Here is a 17,417-nt window from a genome sequence, read left to right on the forward strand (position 1 = left end):
TGATTGATGGTAACACATCTATATAGAGACCCTAACATAGACAACACGTTACTAAAATTGGAAGACCTAGATTATAATCCTAGCTATCACTATTTTGACGGAAAATATGAATTTTAACATGACAATGAAGTAACAGTGAAAGGAATTTGTCAGCCACTCCTTGGCTGGTAACACCTACCATAGCCTATCACTACAAAAACTTGCAAATCTATGTAGAGTAGCTGCAGCTACCTGAAGGCACTGTTCACTGTAAACACCATTAACGATCTGACGTCCCAATTTGCATGTTTTGGGGGTAGGGGGAGACAAGGTCTCACTGTTGCCCAGGATGGAGGGCAGTGGCAGATCATGGCTCACTGCAGCCTCAACCTCCCAGGCTCAAGCGATCCTCCCACTTCAGCTTCTCCAACAGCTGGACTACAGGTGTGAGCCACCATGCCTGGCTAATTTTTTGATTTTTTGGTAGAGATGAGGTCTCTCTATGTTGCCCAGGCTGGTGAACTCCTGGGCTCCTAAACTCACCTAGGCCTCCCAAAGTGCTGGGATTACAGGAATGAGCCACCTCACCCAGCCTGCACGTATTTTAGAACTACATTTTAAGATAATGTGAAGACTGCTTCATAAAAACAGCTTAAATATATACTTGTCAAAACTTGTGCTTATGGAAATTGCATTAAATGCAATAAATTCTTTAAATCTCACTTTTAAAAAGGGCAATCTTCCCGAACATTAAACCAAATTACATTTCTCCCTGAATTTGCTGCCACTTAATTTCAGCTACTCTTCTACAGAACTGTACCCATGTTATCTTTTTTCTGTCTGGTTCCTACTCAAATATAGTGGAACTGCTTTCTCCAAATATGCATTCTGTGCTCAGAAGCTGTTTTCCCTGCCCAGATACATGTAAACAAGCCAAAAACAAAAACAAAAACAAAAAACAAAACTTTCTGCTAATAAATTGACAGCTACAAGGTAAAATATTTTTAAAATTCAGTAAGCTGGGCGCGGTGGCTCACTCCTGTAACCCCAACACTTTGAGAGGCCGAGGCAGGTGGATCACTTGAGGTCAGGAGTTCGAGACCAGCCTGGGCAACATGCTGAAACCCTGTCTCTACTAAAAATACAAAAATTAGCCAGGTGTGGTGGCACGTGCCTGTAATCCCAGCTACTCCGGAGGCTGAGGCAGGAGAATCACTTGAAGACCTAGTAGGTGGAGGTTGCAGTGAGTTGAGATTGTGTCATTGCACTCCATCCTGGGTGACAGAGCAAGACTCCAACTCGGGGAAGGAGGGGGGGAGAAAAAAATCAGTAATAGTAAAAATAGCAAAAACAGCCAACATTTCCATGTTTGTGTTACAACCGTCCTAAGAAAATGAGATTATCATCATCCCCCTGTTACAGCTGAGAAAATGTAGGCAACACGAGGGTAACTTCTAATGAATAAGCCATGCCTTTGTTTCATGTAAATAAGTCAACTCAACTCACATTAACTTTTCAAAATACCGGATAAAATTTATTTCTTTTTTTTTTTTTGAGACGGAGTCCCGCTCTGTCGCCCAGGCTGAAGTGCAGTGGCGCGATCTCGGCTCACTGCAAGCTCCGCCTCCCGGGTTCACGCCATTCTCCTACCTCAGCCTCCCGGGTAGCTGGGACTACAGGCGTCTGCCACCACGCCCGGCTAATTTTTTGTGTTTTTAGTAGAGACGGGGTTTCACCGTGTTAGCCAGGATGGTCTCGATCTCCTGACCTCGTGATCCGCCCGTCTCGGCCTCCCAAAGTGCTGGGATTACAGGCGTGAGCCACCGCGCCCAGCCGATAAAATTTATTTCTAACCAATGCAAGTTTCAAAGATAAGTATACAAATTAAATTTACGATTAAATAATAAGCTTGTTAATCTGATGCCTTTCGAAACGCATTTCACTTAGCAAACCTCAATTAAGCTATTTCTTATATGGTCTGATTACAAAACTGCCTTTCAGCATATTAAATACAAGGAGAAAAAACTGAAAAGCCACAACCATTTCAACTTCTGTAAATTACCCTGACTGTAATGAGGGGCGCCAGGCAGGTTGGGGAAGTATGGAAATTGCACACTGCACACACCACCTGACCACCAAGAAAAAAGAGGACACCACTCTTCCCCACTGTGGTCTTCACAAACTACAACTCAGCACCTATTTCAAGTGCATTTAAATATTCAAACAACTGAAACTAAGAGAAAAAAACTTTCGAAAGGGAAAATAACTTGTCTGTCCCCTTCAATGTTCACCTTGCAGTTGCTCTTATCTCTAGAAAAAGGCCTCACGCATACTGTTTATACTTACAAACTCCACTGCCCTGTCAAGGAAAACCATCCTGTTTCCTCAGTTATCCAAAACTTCAAACTTCCAATTTACTATTAAGACAAGTTATTGGGCATCTACTTAGAGAATCTCAAACGAAAGCCAGATAGGAGGTAGTTTTCTACAGTTAGCTTTCTCAAGTTTCATCTCAGCCAAGTTTTAAGACCGTTTTACGTAAAAATAAGGGGAAAAGCAAAATTACATTCGCATGAAGTTTCGATGCACAACGCCACTGAGACAGAATGACTCTTAACGTTCCCAAGCGCACCCTGAGAGGCAGGTGCAGCAGCTTTGCGATGGCTCCTCTGCCGCCCGTGTATCCCAGCCCCAAGACCAACACAGGCAATCTTCACATCTGACTTTATTTTTTTAACTCCTTCAGATCCACTTCTGCTCAAGTCTATCAAGAGGAAAACAGGAGCGTTCCAAACACACACCGAGCAACAGGATCCCAACTTCCTGGTTCTAAAGGAATGCGATGCCCTGATGACCCGTCCCGCCCCGCACCCGCACGGCCGCCTACCGGGGCTCCGGCGGGACCGAGGGGCGAGCGGCAAGGCTGGAGCCGCACTGCGGGTGCCGGCGCCCGCCCGGCCTGGGGGCGCTCGCGGCCCGCGACCCCGACCCCGCCCAGGCCCTGCCCGACCCCCGTCCTCGCCGGCCTTGGCCCAGCCCCGGCCACCCGACCCTGACCCCGGCCTGGTCTTCCGGGCACCCAGCTCCTCGTCGACTCCCACCTCGCCTCAGCGGGTCCTCCTCAGCCCCGGCCCCGGCCCCGGCCTTCCCCTGACCCGGCCCTGGCCCTCCTCAGCCCCAGTTTTCCCCTGCCCCAGCCCCGGCTTTCCCTGGTCCTGGCCCCGGTCCTCCTCAGCCCTGGCCCTTCCCGTGCCCTAGCCCTGGTCCTCCTCAGCCCGGCCCCGGCCTTCCCCTGCCCCGGCCCCGGCCCAGGCCCGGCCCTGCCCGCCGCGGCCGCGTCCTCCGGGAAGATGGCGGCGCAGTGACAGGCGGCGCGGCGCGGGTCCGAGCTGGGCCGGGAGGGACCGCCCGCCGCGGCCCAGGGTGCCTCACCTGTCAGCGCCGCCGCCCCGCCCGACCGGCCGCCCGCGGGCTCCTCGCCTCAGCCCCGGGGCCCGGCGGCCGCGCCACAAGCGGGGACGGCGAGGAGAGAGACGGCAGGGAGAGGCGGCGCGGCCGGGCCGGGCCGGGCCGGAGGTAGGGGAGAGGGCGGGCGCGAGCTGGCGGCGACGGCGGCGGCGGATTCTTCCCCTTTCGGGCCCGAAAATGTCTTAACCCCGGGACTCCAGATCCCCAACGCTCCTTCCCGTTCGCATGAGAACACACAGCTCCCACTTCCGGGGCCCTGCGGAAGTCCCGCCCCCGCGCGGACCCGCGCCCCGCGCCCTGAACTCGCGCACTCACCCGCCGGTCCCGCGGACTGGCGCTCGGCACCCGGGAGAGCCTCACGTCATGGCGTTGCGGCGCGCTGATTGGGCGCACCGGACGCCCGGCCCGCCCCGCCGCCGTCTTGGCCTCTCCGCGCGTGCACCCTGCTCGCCGCCTTGCGATTGGCGCGTGCGCGCACCTCGCCCCGCCCCGCGCACGCCGCACCTCCCGCCCCTCCCACCGTCCCCGGCGCTACCAGAGCGCCTGACGCTGCGGGGCCGTCTGGGCCTTGACTTCCGGAGGGCTGGGCCCTGGTCCTCCGCCACTGCGTGCGCCCCTTAAAGACCCCTGCCTGCTGCCCAGGACGGACGGCGACCCCGGCCCTAGCCCGTCCCCAGACGCTGGACCAAGGCCCCGGCCCTGCCCGAAACCCCCCATCCGACCTCCGGGACCCAGGCCCAGGCTCTGCCCCGAACCCCATACCCGGGACCCAGGCCCTGGCCCTGGCCCTGGCCCGAACGCCCCACCCCACACCCAGGACACAGGCCCTGGCCCTTCCCCGAACTCCCACCCCACAGCTGGGATCAAGGTCCCGGCCCTGCCCCGAACACCGCACCCCACACCCGGGACCCAGGCCCCGGCCCTGCCCCGAACTCCCACCTCACACCCGGGACCAAGGTCCCGGCCCTGCCCCGAATGCCACACCCCATTCCCAGGACACAGGCCCCGGCGCTGCCCCGAACTCCCACCCCACACCTGGGATCAAGGTCCGGGCCCTGCCCCGAACTCCCCACCCCACACCCGGGACCCAGGCCCCGGCCCTGCCCCGAACCCGCGCCCCACACCCCTAACCAAGGCCTCGGTTCAGCCCCGGAATCCCCAACCTCACACCTGGGATCAAGTCCCCGGCCCTTCCCCAAACCCCTAACCCATACCCGGGACCAAGGCCCCGGCCCCACATTTCCCAGAGGCGCTGGGGTTGGGCCCACGTTGGAACCAGTCAGATGCTCTTGGTAGCTCAGGGAGGCGTTCACACTCCTGCCGGTTCCGTGAGGATGGTGACGACTCCGAACTATAGCAGCATACTTTACCTACCCCGATCAGTTTTATGGAAGAAAAGGAAACCAAACAAAGCATGTTGCATTTCCCTTAAGCTTGCTGCCTGATTTCCTGGTTTCTGCTCTGATTGGCTACATATACACGTATATCGATTATCCAAATTTGAGGTTTGTTCCCCCATTAAAACGGCTTTTCAGGGATACCATATTCATGGTTAACCATGTACCTGTGCTTACAACTGCTTTTTTAACTTTGTTTTTTGATACAGGGCCTTGCTGTATGCAGGTCTGCACTCTGAGCTCAGAGTGCTGTCCCGGGCCCCCAAAATCTGGGATTAGAGATGGGAGCCGCTGTCCCAAGCCTGTGCTTGTAATTTTTCCTACTCAGTGTTCAAATGCTGACAATTCTACATTTTGGAAGAAAGCCTCTCTGACTTCCCATAGTGGGTGGACTGTTGACATCAAGGTTGGGTGCCTTCTTTGTGAAACCTTGTTGCATCCTAGCTTTAAGGGAATTTGCAAGTTAAATAATTATATTCATAGCAATGTTTTTAAAGAACATTTAACGACATACGACAGATTTCCTTTAATATTAAAAGCATATACATATTGCAGAAAACTTGCTTACCTGGACAACCTGCCCTGCCCAGTCAGCCATAGTGTTCTTGCTTAGGTGCCTGGTTCCTTTACCTCCACGGATCACCTACAGGAGTTTAATCTTGGTTCATAATATTGCTAAGCCCATTGGTGTGGTATAAGTCTAGGAATTCTGCCCCCAAATTGGTAGGTTAAACTTTTTTTTTTTTCTTGAGACTGACTCTCCCTCTGTCACCCCGGCTGGAGTGCAGTGGCATAATCTCGGCTCACTGCAACCTTGGCCTCCTGGGTTCAAGTGATTCTCCTGCCTCAGTCTCCTGAGTAGCTGGGACTACAGGCGCCCGCCACCACGCCCAGCTAATTTTTTGTATTTTTAGTAGAGGTGGGGTTTCACCGTGTTAGCCAGAATGGTCTTGATCTCCTGACCTCGTGATCCGCCTGCCTCAGCCTCCCAAAGTGCTGGGATTACAGGCGTGAGCCACCGTTCCCGGCTGGTAGGTTAAACTTCAATCTTTTTTGTCTATGTCTACATTCCAGCAGACGTGTATGTCTTATCTATTACAAAAGAAAGTAATGGGATGGGTTCAGTGGCTCATGCCTGTAATCCCAGCACTTCAGGAGGCCAAGGCAGGTAGATCGCCCAAGGCCAAGAGTTTAAGACCAGCCTGGGCAATATGTCGAAGCCCCATTTCTTTAAAAAATTATAAAAAAGTAGCCGGGCATGTGGTGCATGGCTGTGGTTCCAGCTACTCAGGAGGCTGAGGTGGGAGGATCACTTGAGGTTGAGGCTGCAGTGAGCTGTGATTGTGCCACTGCATTCCAGCCTGGGTGACACAGCAAGACCCTGTCTCAAAAAAAGAAAAAGAATAAAACTAAAAGAATTCCATCTCTTACTTTCTCTTCGTATTGTGTAATCCTTCCCAACAATCAGAACTGGGCTTTTTGTTCCCTCACGATCTTCTTTTTTTCAAACCTGTGTTTCAGAAGAAACATCCATTTTCACCTTGAGATGTGAGGTTATAACATGAAATACATTTTCATGGCATTTCTACTTAGACAAGATCAGTTTTTTAAAACTTTAGTATAAATTTCTCAAACCATGGTCAGATACTCCCTCATTTCCCATGTCAAGTGGTTACACATTCTGTCAATCCTACCTAAAAACTCTTTCCTTCTCCCCCTCCCTCCAGTGGTTTCGCCTGTTGTTACTGCTCACCTGGTTTGATTCGGTAGCGTCGCGGTTGGTCTCTGCTACAGTCCATGACTCACAGTGCCAACACACGTTTCCTTAAAAAGCCTCATCACCATCCTTCTGCAATGCAACCTTCACCGGCTCCCTGTTGCCTGCCCAGGAGGGTAAAGTCCAAGTTCTCCTGTGGAAAGAAGACCCTTCACACGCTAGTCCCAGCCTGTCTTCAGCCCAGTCCCTTATGTTTCCTTTCCTGCCTTATCCTAAGACACCCTTACCTTCCAATCACAGTCACTTTCCGAGCATTTTTGAAGGTATTGAGGGAGTTGATGAGTCTACACTTGAATAAAATACAGACTTTACACTCCAGACTGCACAGTTGACAGGTAAGTCTACAGTTCATAGTGTGGACAGTCCTATACAAAGAAATGGAGAGGTGCCCCAGCTCCAGACGCTGCGCTGCTCTGGAAGTCGAGGGCGGCATTCTTTTGGAGCCTGAGTACTTAGGTCCTAATGGGTGTGAGTCCCCTGGCATCAAATGTGCTTCCTGTACTTGGATGTCTCCTTCTGGCAGAATCTCACTTATTTTTCAAGTTACAGCCCAAATGTCAACCATTGAAGTCTTTTAGACAGTTGATTTTCCTTCTGGGCCCTATTATAAGCACTCTTTGTAGCGCTGTTGAGCTTCATCACATCATACAATTTCCAGCTGACACTACTGTCATCTCAAAGAAATGGTCAGGCCCCAAGGGCAGAGGTAGCGAGGGCAGTGATCTTGGGACAAAGTCTCTACCGAACAAATACAGCATGTGTATTTCTCTAGCAAAGGCCTACATTTCAACTGGTGTCTGAGAACATTTTTTTTTTCTTTTTTTTTTCTTTTTTTTGAGTTTCCCTCTGTCTCCCAGGCTGGAGTGCAGTGGCACAATCTTGGCTCACTGCAACCTGTGCCTACCGAGTTCAAGTGATTCTCCTGCTTCAGCCTCCCGAGTAGCCGGGATTACAGGGATGCACCGTGACGCCCAGCGAATTTTTGTTGTTTTTTTGTTTTGTTTTTTTTAGTAGAGTCAGGGTTTCACCATGTTGGTCAGGCTGGTCTCGAACTCCTGAACTCAAGTGATCTACCTGCCTCGGCCTCCCAAAAATGCTGAGATTACAGGTGAACATTCTTTTCTTTTATTCCCAAGCATTTTCTGTGAAAAAATAAACACCACTTCTCCATTGTGTAGCCGCACAAAAATTTATTTCTGATGATTTAGGACTATTCCTTTGCCCATTGATTAAACAAATATTGACTGAGTACCTACTCGGTCTCAGGGGCTGCTAATGCTGCAAAGACCAGGGGAGCATCACAAATGAGAAGCAGGTAACCAGGGATGGAGGGTGAGGATGAGGGATGGAAGGTGAGGTGAGGCTGTGTAGAGTGCTTGGGTGGCTCACAAGTGGGGTCCAAGCCAACTTAAGAAGGAACTAGAAAACGATGACTAAGCCAGGGCCAGAGACAAACCATCCATGAGAAGGACACAGGTGGGAAGAAGGAGGCAGTGAGTCACGATTTACTATGAGGCAGGCCAGACGCAGTAGCTCAAACCTATAATCCCAGCATGTTGGGAGGCCGAGGTGGGTGGATCATCTGATGTCAGGAGTTCGAGACCAGCCTGGCCAACATGGTGAAACCCATCTCTAGTAAAAATACAAAAAAATTAGCTGAGCATGGTGGTGGTTGCCTGTAGTCCCAGCCACTCGTGGGGCTGAGGCAGGAGAATTGCTTAAACCCAGGAAGCGGAGGTTGCAGTGAGCGAGATCGTGCCATTGCACTCCAGTCTGGGCAACAAGAGTGAAACTCTGTCTCAAAAAAAAAAAAAACAAAAAAAACAAAAAACAGATTTACTAAGAGGCAAGAAAGGCCCTTAGAAGGTTGTGCTGTGAAGTATCTCCAGCCACAAAAGCCACTCCAATAGAAACACAATAAGGAACTGGCCTAAGCAAATTAGGTGGAAGTATTAAAATGAAGAATGGTGGTAATACATTTGAATACTCTGAGTAAAAAAGAACACATGAGCTTTTACAGATACTAAGAAATATACATGAGTGAGTAAGTAAAAAATAGTAGCAACGAGGAAGGAGAAAAGAAAGCTCTTCTTTACAGTAAAATGCTGACTAATATATGAAGAAGAGATTTTTTTATTTTTATTTTTGGAGACAGGGTCTTGCTCTGTCGCCCAGGCTGGAGTGCAGCGGCGCAATCCCAGCTCACTGCAGTCTTGACCTCCTGGGCTCAAGTGATCCTCCCGCCTCAGCTTCCCAAGTAGCTAGGACTACAGGCATGCGCCACCATGCCCAGCTAATTTTTGCATTTTTTGTAGAGACGAGGTTTCATCATGTTGCTCAGGCTGGTCTCGAACTCCTGGGCTGAAGCAATCCGCTTACTTCGACCTCCCAAAATGCTGGGATTACAGATGTGAGCCACCACACCTGGCCAGAATTATTTTAAAAATCACTATCTTGTAACCACCAGAATTCTGGCAGGAATCACAAATGAATGTTAAAATCATTGGGTGAAATTCTGTTGAGGATATAGATTATGTACACCACCTCAAAGCTTATTAATTGCTTGTTGCTTATTAATTTCAAAGGGAAAGGAGTATTTTTACAGTGAACAAATATGTTAGACCCCATATGAATCAAGTAATCAACATTAGCATCACTAATAATGGTGGCCTGACCCCCCCCACACACACCACTATGTGTCTGCCTTAGTTACATGGTATTCCGGCTAAAATTCACAAACTTATCGTGAGGAACAATCAGACAAACTCAAATTGAAGGACGTTCTGCAAATGGCCCATAATCTTTAAAAATGTCAAGGTCATAAAAGACATTGAACACTTGCGGAAGTTTTCCAAATTATAGGAGACTAAGGAGAGAACCCAAGCACGACGTGGGCAATCCTAGATTAGCTCCGAGGTCAGAGTAAACATTTGCTGTGATTAACATTACTGGATTTTATTTTATTTTTATTTATTTATTTGGTTTTTTTTTTTTGAGACAGCGTCTTGCTCTGTCTCCCAGGCTGGAGAGCAGTGCCATGATCTCGGCTCACTGCAACCTCCACCTCCCGGGTTCAAGCGATTCTCGTGCCTCAGCCTCCTGAGTAGCTGGGACTACAGGCACACACCACCACACCTGGCTAACTTTTGTATTTTTAGTAGACAGGGTTTCTTCATGTTGTCCAGGCTGGTCTCGAACTCCTGGACTCAAGTGATCTGCCTGCCTCAGCCTCCCAAAGTGCTGGGATTACAGGTGTGAGCCACTACGGCTGGTTTGGGATTTGAATATGGACTGTGTGTCAGTCTTCTAACCAAGGCTAAATTTCTTGAATTGGTTCTTTTTTTTTTTTTGAGATGGAGTCTCGCTCTGTCACCCAGGCTGGAGTGCAGTGGTGCGATTTGGGCTCACTACAAGCTCCGCCTCCGGGTTCACGCCATTCTCCTGTCTCAGCCTCTGAGTAGCTGGGACTACAGGTGCCCAGCACCACGCCCGGCTAATTTTTGTTGTATTTTTTAGTAAAGACAGGGTTTCACCATGTTAGCCAGGATAGGCTTGATCTCCTGACCTCATGATCCGCCCGCCTCAGCCTCCCAAAGTGCTGGGATTACAGGCGTGAGCCACCGCGCCCAGCCGAATTGGTTCATTGTTTTATGGCTGTGTGAGAGAATGTCTTTTATCTTAGGAGATAGCAATGAATTATTTAGGGGTGAGAGGTTAAGATATCTGCAAGTTTCTCTCAAAAAGTTTAGTGTAATATACACACACATATGAATGTGTGTGTCTGTATATATGTGTCTATATATACAACTCTCTCTCTCTCTCTCTCTCTCTCTCAGAGAACGTGACAAAACCTTAATTGGTAAATCGAAGGATAGGATATATAAGTGGCTGCAATTTGTCTATAACCTTGTAATTCTTCAAAATAGAGAGTTATCTTGTAGAGACACATACTGCAGTTATTTATTAATGCCATGGTATTATGTTTAGGATTTTCTTGTAAATAATCTAAAGAGGAAGCAGTTGGTAGAGACAGGTAACAAATAATGGACAAGCTGGTGTGGTGAAAATTGTTGAAGCTGGGTGCGATGGATACAGGCGGGGTTCCTGACACTCTTCTCCCTGCTTTTGCATGTTTTAAATTCCCTATGGCAATAAAAACATAGCAATGAGATGGAGGATTTTAATTCGTCATAGACATTCCATGACAGTGTATGGCTCAAAAAGCAGTCAGAGAGGACTCCACCCTTCCTGGCTGTAAGAAAGAGCTCTGGGTCTCCCAGCCTGGGAAGCCAGGGAGGCTGCAGTGGAGTTGAATGAGGGAGTCCAGCTCAGGCGAGGAGGGTGCAGGCTTGGTGGGAGGGGATGGCACAGGAGGGAGCAGCCAGGGATGAAGGAACTGCATGAGTGAGGCCTGTTAGGAGGTTTAGGGTCTGCAGGAACATGGAATTTTGGAAAGACCCTCTCTAGGGGGAGATGAGAAACTGCTGTGGTGTATTTTGTAACTCTCTAGGGCTACAGCCTTTGCAGAAACCCACATTAAAAGCCTAGGCTGCCCTGAAATGGCTTCTTGAAGCTGGATGTGTGTTTCCTTTGAAACTAACACCACTCTGGCCTAAGATGTCTGGGGCTGCAGCTTATATTCATGTGATTTCTTGCAGAAATCTGCTGGGGTGTTTAACCTACATAGCAGCCGTCTGCACATAGGCATAAAATTATCTTCTAGGCCTGAGAAAAGGCTGCACTTGCACCTTGATGACTTGCCTGGCCATAGCCCTCATAAAGAAGAGGAATGAGTTGACGAGACATGAGATTTGGGAAAGACTCCCCAGTTGAGGATTGGATGTTTCAGGAAGATGCAGAGAACGAGACTTCATAAGCACCTGGAGAACTGGCAAAGTGGACATTGGTTTTAATCCAGCATCTCTGGAGACTTGCCTTTTTTTTTTTTTTTTTTTTTTTTTTGAGACAGAGTCTTGCTCTGTCGCCCAGGCTAGAGTGCAGTGGTGTGATCTTGGCTCACTGCAACCTCCACCTCCCAGGTTCAAGCAGTTCTAGTTGCTTCAGCCTCCTGAGTAGCTGGGATTACTGGCATGTGCCACCACGCCCGGCTAATTTTTTTTTTTTTTTTGAGACGGAGTTTCACTCTTGTTGCCCAGGCCGGAGTGCAATGGCGCGATCTCGGCTCACTGCAACATCCACCTCCCGGGTTCAAGTGATTCTCCTGCCTCAGCCTCCCGAGTAGCTGGGATTACAGGCACACACCACCACCTCTGGCTGATTTTTGTATTTTTAGTAGAGACAGGGTTTCATCATGTTGCCCAGGTTGGTCTTGAACTCCTGACCTCAGGTGATCTGCCTACCTCAGCCTCCCAAAGTGCTGGGATTGCAGGCATAAGCCACCGCACCTGGCCTCACAAGTCCTTTTTGAAACCACAGATGGGCACTTTGCCTGCCGTGTGTTATTCTGGGACTTCCCCAGCCTCCCTCCTCCTGTCACCTCCATCAGTCTGTGGGATGCACATGGAGCCTCTTCACAGCACAGCAAGCGTTTGAACATAGCAGGAGGATGACCTGGGGCCAGGGTTTGTTTTGCTTTGTTTCATTTTGTCTTTTCGAGACAGGGCCTCACTCTGTCACCCAGGCGGGAGTGCAGTGGTGCGATCATGGCTCACTGCAGCCTCAACCTCCTGGGCCCAGATGATCCTCCCACCTCATCCTTTTGAGTAGCTGGGACCACAGGCATGTGCCACCACATGGGGCCAGTTTTCAGCCTCCATTCTGAGTGGTTATGATTTCTGTTGAATTCTTTTTCCAAGAGGTGATTGGGTGAGCTAAGACTGACATTATAAGGTATTTTTAAAACAAGGTTGTGAAGGAAGCAGTGGGCGGCGAGGGTGATGGAGTGAAGGGAAGGTGCAGGAGGGCCCAGGTCCGGAGGGCCCGGGGAGTGCAGCGGCATTTCTGGGGTAATGATGTCTACTTTGCAGCTTTCTTAGTGGTGTCCACATAAGCTCCACAACATCAGAGCCGCTGCTTTATCCCCAGCACCTGATACAGGCACCATCGAAGCTCACTGCAGCCTCAGCGGGACGGGTGCCCTACAGCCCTACAGGGCTGCAGAAAATATGGAAGAACATGAATAGTATGATTCAAAAAGAAAAAGTGGTCTTACTGGTGCATAACAAAGGGAATTAGGAAGAAATGAACCAAAGACACATTGAATTTTGAGGTCAGACTTGTCTGTTTCTTTAGAATTCTCGATGAAGTACTGAACATTGGCTGAACGAATTATTTACACACTTGTCACCGTGTAGCCAAGGACTAAAACTTCAACATTCACCTGCTACCAACCTCGGAACAGTGGCTATGTTTGTATCAACAGTTACCTAAATTGTAGGTGGGGAAGTCTAAATACTCCTGTTAAACACAATTGTATTCAAGGCCTGGCTGATGAGACCTGTTTCCTGGGAAGGTAGTTAGTTGGTTTTCACCACAAGGAGAACCTGGACATCTTCATTCAACATCATCAGCCTGAGGTATGGCTCCTAGAAGAGGTTGGAGTGGGGATCTTGGAGCTGGCAGATTTGGGTTTGCATTTCAACCCCCAGCTCGCCCCTGCCCTGTCACCCCCAAGTCTCTGCTTCCCCATCTGCGTGGGGACAGACCTCGCATTGCAATGCTGCTGTAGGTGTGAAGAAACAGCATAGCCTACATGCCTGCCACTCAGCCAGCGCTGGGGAAACAGCACTCCTTTCCTGCCAGCGCCAGTGCCGGGGCAAACTCTGGCTGTGGGCATCTGCTCTCAGCCCCACACGTGTCTGGGCGTTGCCCCCGCCCTGCCCTGGTGTCTGCCCGTGACTCACTTTTCCTGCTGCCTTCAGCTTTGAGTTCCTATTTCCCATCTTGAAGTCCTGGCCCTAAGTTCCAGTTTCTGTTTCTGATGTTCTTTGACTTCTAATTAAATCCAGTCCCTAAATGGTTGGCTCAAGTCGGCGTCTAACGATTCTCTGACACTGTGAATCTCAGGAGTGCATTACAGTCCAAGTCGTACTTACAATTAGTGGCCAGTAAATTGCTGATAGTCTTTAACAAATGTTAGCAATTTGGAATTCAAGAAGTGTTTGTTGATACTTGTGTTTATGGATTTTAAAATGTTTCCAATTTTTTACATATTGCAAAAAATATAAGCATAGATTGTAACCATGTTTATAATTCATATTTTATAAATATATTTTAAAAAATAATTTACTTGTAATCCCAGCACTTTGGGAGGCCAAGGCGGGCGGATCACGAGGTCAGGAGATGGAGACCACGGTGAAACCCCGTCTCTACTAAAAAATACAAAAAATTAGCCGGGCGTGGTGACGGGCGCCTGTAGTCCCAGCTACTCGGAGAGGCTGAGGCAGGAATGGCATGAACCCGGGAGGCGGAGCTTGCAGTGAGCCGAGATCGCGCCACTGCACTCCAGCCTGGGCGACAGAGCGAGACTCCGTCTCAAAAAAAAAATAAAAATAAATAAAAAATAAATTAATTAAAAAAAAATTTAAAGACATTTTTAAGGCTGGGTGTGGTGGCTCACCCCTGTAATCTCAGCACTTTGGGAGGTCGAGGCAGGTGGATCATGTGAGGTCAGGAGTTCGAGACCAGCCTGGCCAACATGGTGAAACCTCGTCTCTACTAAAATTACAAAAATTAGCTGGGCATTATGGCAGGCACCTGTAATCTATTCAGGAGGCTGAGGCGTGAGAATCACTTGAACCCAGGAAGCAGAGGTTGCAGTGAGCCGAGATCACACCACTGCCCTCCAGCCTGGGTGACAGAGTGAGACTCTGTCTCAAAAAAAAAAAAAGACATGGTCCAGGCATGGTGGTTCACACCTGTAATCCCAGCACTTTGGGAGGCCAAGGCGGGCGGATCACAAGGTCAGGAGATCGAGACCATCCTGGCTAACACAGCGAACCCCGTCTCTACTAAAAATACAAAAAAATTAGCCGGGCATGATGGCGGCCGCCTGTAGTCCCAGCTACTCGGGAGGCTGAGGCAGGAAAATGGGGTGAACCCAGGAGGCGGAGCTTGCAGTGAGCCGAGATCACGCCACTGCACTCCAGCCTGGGCAACAGAGCGAGACTCCGTCTCAGAAAAAAAAAAAAAGACATTTTAGCATTACTATCTGTTAGGAACTGAATGTATGTGTCCCTCCACAAATTCATATGTTGATGCCTTAACCCCCACCGTGGCTCTCTTTCGAATAAGGAAGTATTTATAGTTAGTTAAGGTCATAAGGATGGGGTCCTGATCCAATGAGGTTGTGTCCTTATAAGAAGAGACAGCGGAGCCCTCTGTCATGGGAAGACACTGTGAGAAGCTGCCATCTGCCTGCCAGGGAGAGGCCCTGAGCAGGAACAGCCTTGACGGCCCCCTGGTCTCAGACTCCAGCCTCCAGAGCTGCGAGAACATAAGCCCAGCCTGTGGTGTTTTCTTGTGGCCGGCGGAGTAGACTCATCCCCACGCAGCAGTGTGCCTATGAGCCTTCTTTACATCCTGAACTGAAGTTAACTTACAGCCAGGAAAAACTCAATAACGACAGGATAAATCCCGGAAAAAGTCTCTCTATGGATATTATTTGCTGCCACTTCTTCACATTTATTGTTTTTTGGTTGATACCACATCACAGAATACCGAAAATCCACTAGTAAACATAAAAATGGCCTTTTAAACATTTTGCATTCTGTCTGAAAATTTCTGGGGAGGCCTTTACACCCCTTTCCCTTCTGTGGGAGACGTTCTAGGAGCTGAAGGTTCTACACAAATTACATCAGCTGGCTCTAAAGCGAAAATACAAAGATTCTTAAACTGATTAGGGATAACTGTGATTTTTAAAGTGACATTTGTCCAGAAGGATGTAGAAAGGTAAGCAAGTTGCTTTCCTGATTCACTTTTAGGTCGGTTAGAGTGGCAGTTTCTGTTTCTCTAGTCATGAAAGAATCTCATAGGGTTAGGGAATAGGCCTTTCCTTTAAACTTTGTCTTGTAATTCAGTGTGGTAACATGACTGGGGTTGGGGGACCCCTCTCTCTCTCTAACTTTTGGCAAGTTATTTAACCTCCTTGGGGCTTGTTTCTTCCATTTGTTGAATGAAATACTGAACTAGAAACTATTCTGTGACAGAACAGAGCAGTTATATCAATTTTTTTTTATCTTACAAGTTCATTTCCCTCCTCTTCCTTGCCACCCTCCCTCTTCTTTGTGGAAAACATTGAGTGATGAGAACTTAAGTCAAAGGTGCCTGGCCATGAGAACTTCCATACTTTTGACTCTGAAACACTTTTTTTTTTTCTTTTGAGACAGAGTCTTGCTCTGTTGCCCAGGCTGGAATTCAGTGGCGCAATTTTGGCTCACTGCAACCTCTGCCTCCTGGGTTCAAGCGATTTCTCATGCCTTAGCCTCCCGAGTAGCTGGGATTACAGGCACATGCCACCACATCTGGCTAATTTTTATATTTTTAGTAGAGACAGGGTTTCACCATGTTGGTCAGGCTGGTCTCGAGCTCCTGACCTCAGGTGATCCACCCACCTCGTCCCCCCAAAGTGCTGGGATTACAGGCGTGAGCCACTGCGCCCGGCCGGAAGCACTTTTATCTGCCAATCTCCAGAAGTAAACCTATTTCAGACTGACAAGGAAGCGAGGCAGCCTTTCGTCATCTGTGTGTCTTGCCAGTTCTTGCCAACAAACAAAGTTCTGTTCTGCTGCTTTCAGGCATGGAAGATATACGGCACAGTTCCATTCAGCAAGACAAACAGCAAACGTGCTGTGGCTCTCGGGGGCAGGATGGCCATTGAGTGACCCACATATTCTGAGGCCATCACAACCCCATCCCAGGCAGTCAGGACACACCACGCAGTACCAGGAAGGACGAAAGAATTGACAGCCTTCTACGACAGAAAAAAATGTTCTGTGGCCCTGGAAGGAGGAGGCTGAGGAGTCTCTGATTTTCTTGATGGACTGAGGAATACTGGTTTCTTCTTTAAATGTAAAAACTCCCAAATCATGACCTTAATGAAATGGTTTGTTCGTTTGTTTTGTTTTTTTCTGGTTTTTTTTTTGAGACAGAGGTTCACTCTTGTTGCCCCAACTGGAGTGCAATGGTGCAATCTCAGCTCACTGCAACCTCCGCCTCCCAGGTTCAAGCGATTCTCCTGCCTCAGCCTCCCAAGTAGCTGGGATTACAGGGATGCGCCACCACGCCCGGCTCACGTTTTTGTATTTTAGTAGAGACGGGGTTTCTCCATATTGGTCAGGGTGGTCTTGAACTTCTGACCTCAGGTGATCCGCCCGCCTCGGCCTCCCAAAGTGCTGGGATTACAGGCGTGAGCCACTGCGCCCGGCCAGTGAAATATTTTTTAAATTAACAAATCAAACAAAAGTGGCTGAAAACTTAACCACGCTGAAACTGCTGGCAGTGTGATAGTGGACCTGAGACTTGAGGAGGGCAGCACAGGAGACCCCCGAGAGTGAGGTCCTCCTGCCTGGAGCCACGCCTACTGCCCACCGCCCACCGCCCACTGCCGAGCTTCCTGCGCTGCTCCCTGCTGATGGGGCCCAAGGCGTGCATTCATTCAGCTCACACACAGTCAAAGACCTGGCTCCAAATACAAAGCCACGCTGCCTGGTTTTTAAAATTAAACTGTTAATCTTGAGATAATTGTAGCTTCATATGCATTTGTAAGGAATAATACAGAGAGGTCTTGTGCAACCTTTACCCAGTTTTCCCCAATGGTTGCATCTTGTTTTTTTTTA

At 49.2% G+C, this 17,417-nt stretch overlaps 1 protein-coding gene and 1 long non-coding RNA gene across 4 annotated transcripts in view; one reads left to right on the top strand and one right to left on the bottom strand.

Annotated features, from left to right (window-relative positions):
* Nucleotides 1–3,676, bottom strand: part of LARP4B (La ribonucleoprotein 4B) — a 117,966-nt gene extending 114,290 nt beyond the window's left edge. For 2 of the 3 annotated variants that reach the window (XM_032161983.2, XM_058431074.1), the window contains exon 1: nucleotides 3,412–3,676. The gene's annotated coding sequence lies outside the window, so the exon portion shown is untranslated. Of the gene's footprint in view, nucleotides 1–2,545; nucleotides 2,744–3,411 lie in introns of all 3 variants that reach the window. The other variant, XM_058431076.1, reaches the window with a different exon arrangement.
* A 1,163-nt stretch (nucleotides 3,677–4,839) lies between these two features.
* Nucleotides 4,840–16,515, top strand: LOC131381461 (uncharacterized). Its single transcript, XR_009210210.1, has 3 exons — nucleotides 4,840–4,952; nucleotides 6,572–6,737; nucleotides 16,377–16,515. It is a non-coding gene; the product is annotated as an uncharacterized LOC131381461 (long non-coding RNA).
* The last annotated feature ends 902 nt before the right edge of the window (nucleotides 16,516–17,417 follow it).

Source organism: Hylobates moloch, unplaced genomic scaffold, assembly GCF_009828535.3.
Source record: "Hylobates moloch isolate HMO894 unplaced genomic scaffold, HMol_V3 SCAFFOLD_2, whole genome shotgun sequence".
Taxonomy (NCBI): domain Eukaryota; kingdom Metazoa; phylum Chordata; class Mammalia; order Primates; family Hylobatidae; genus Hylobates; species Hylobates moloch.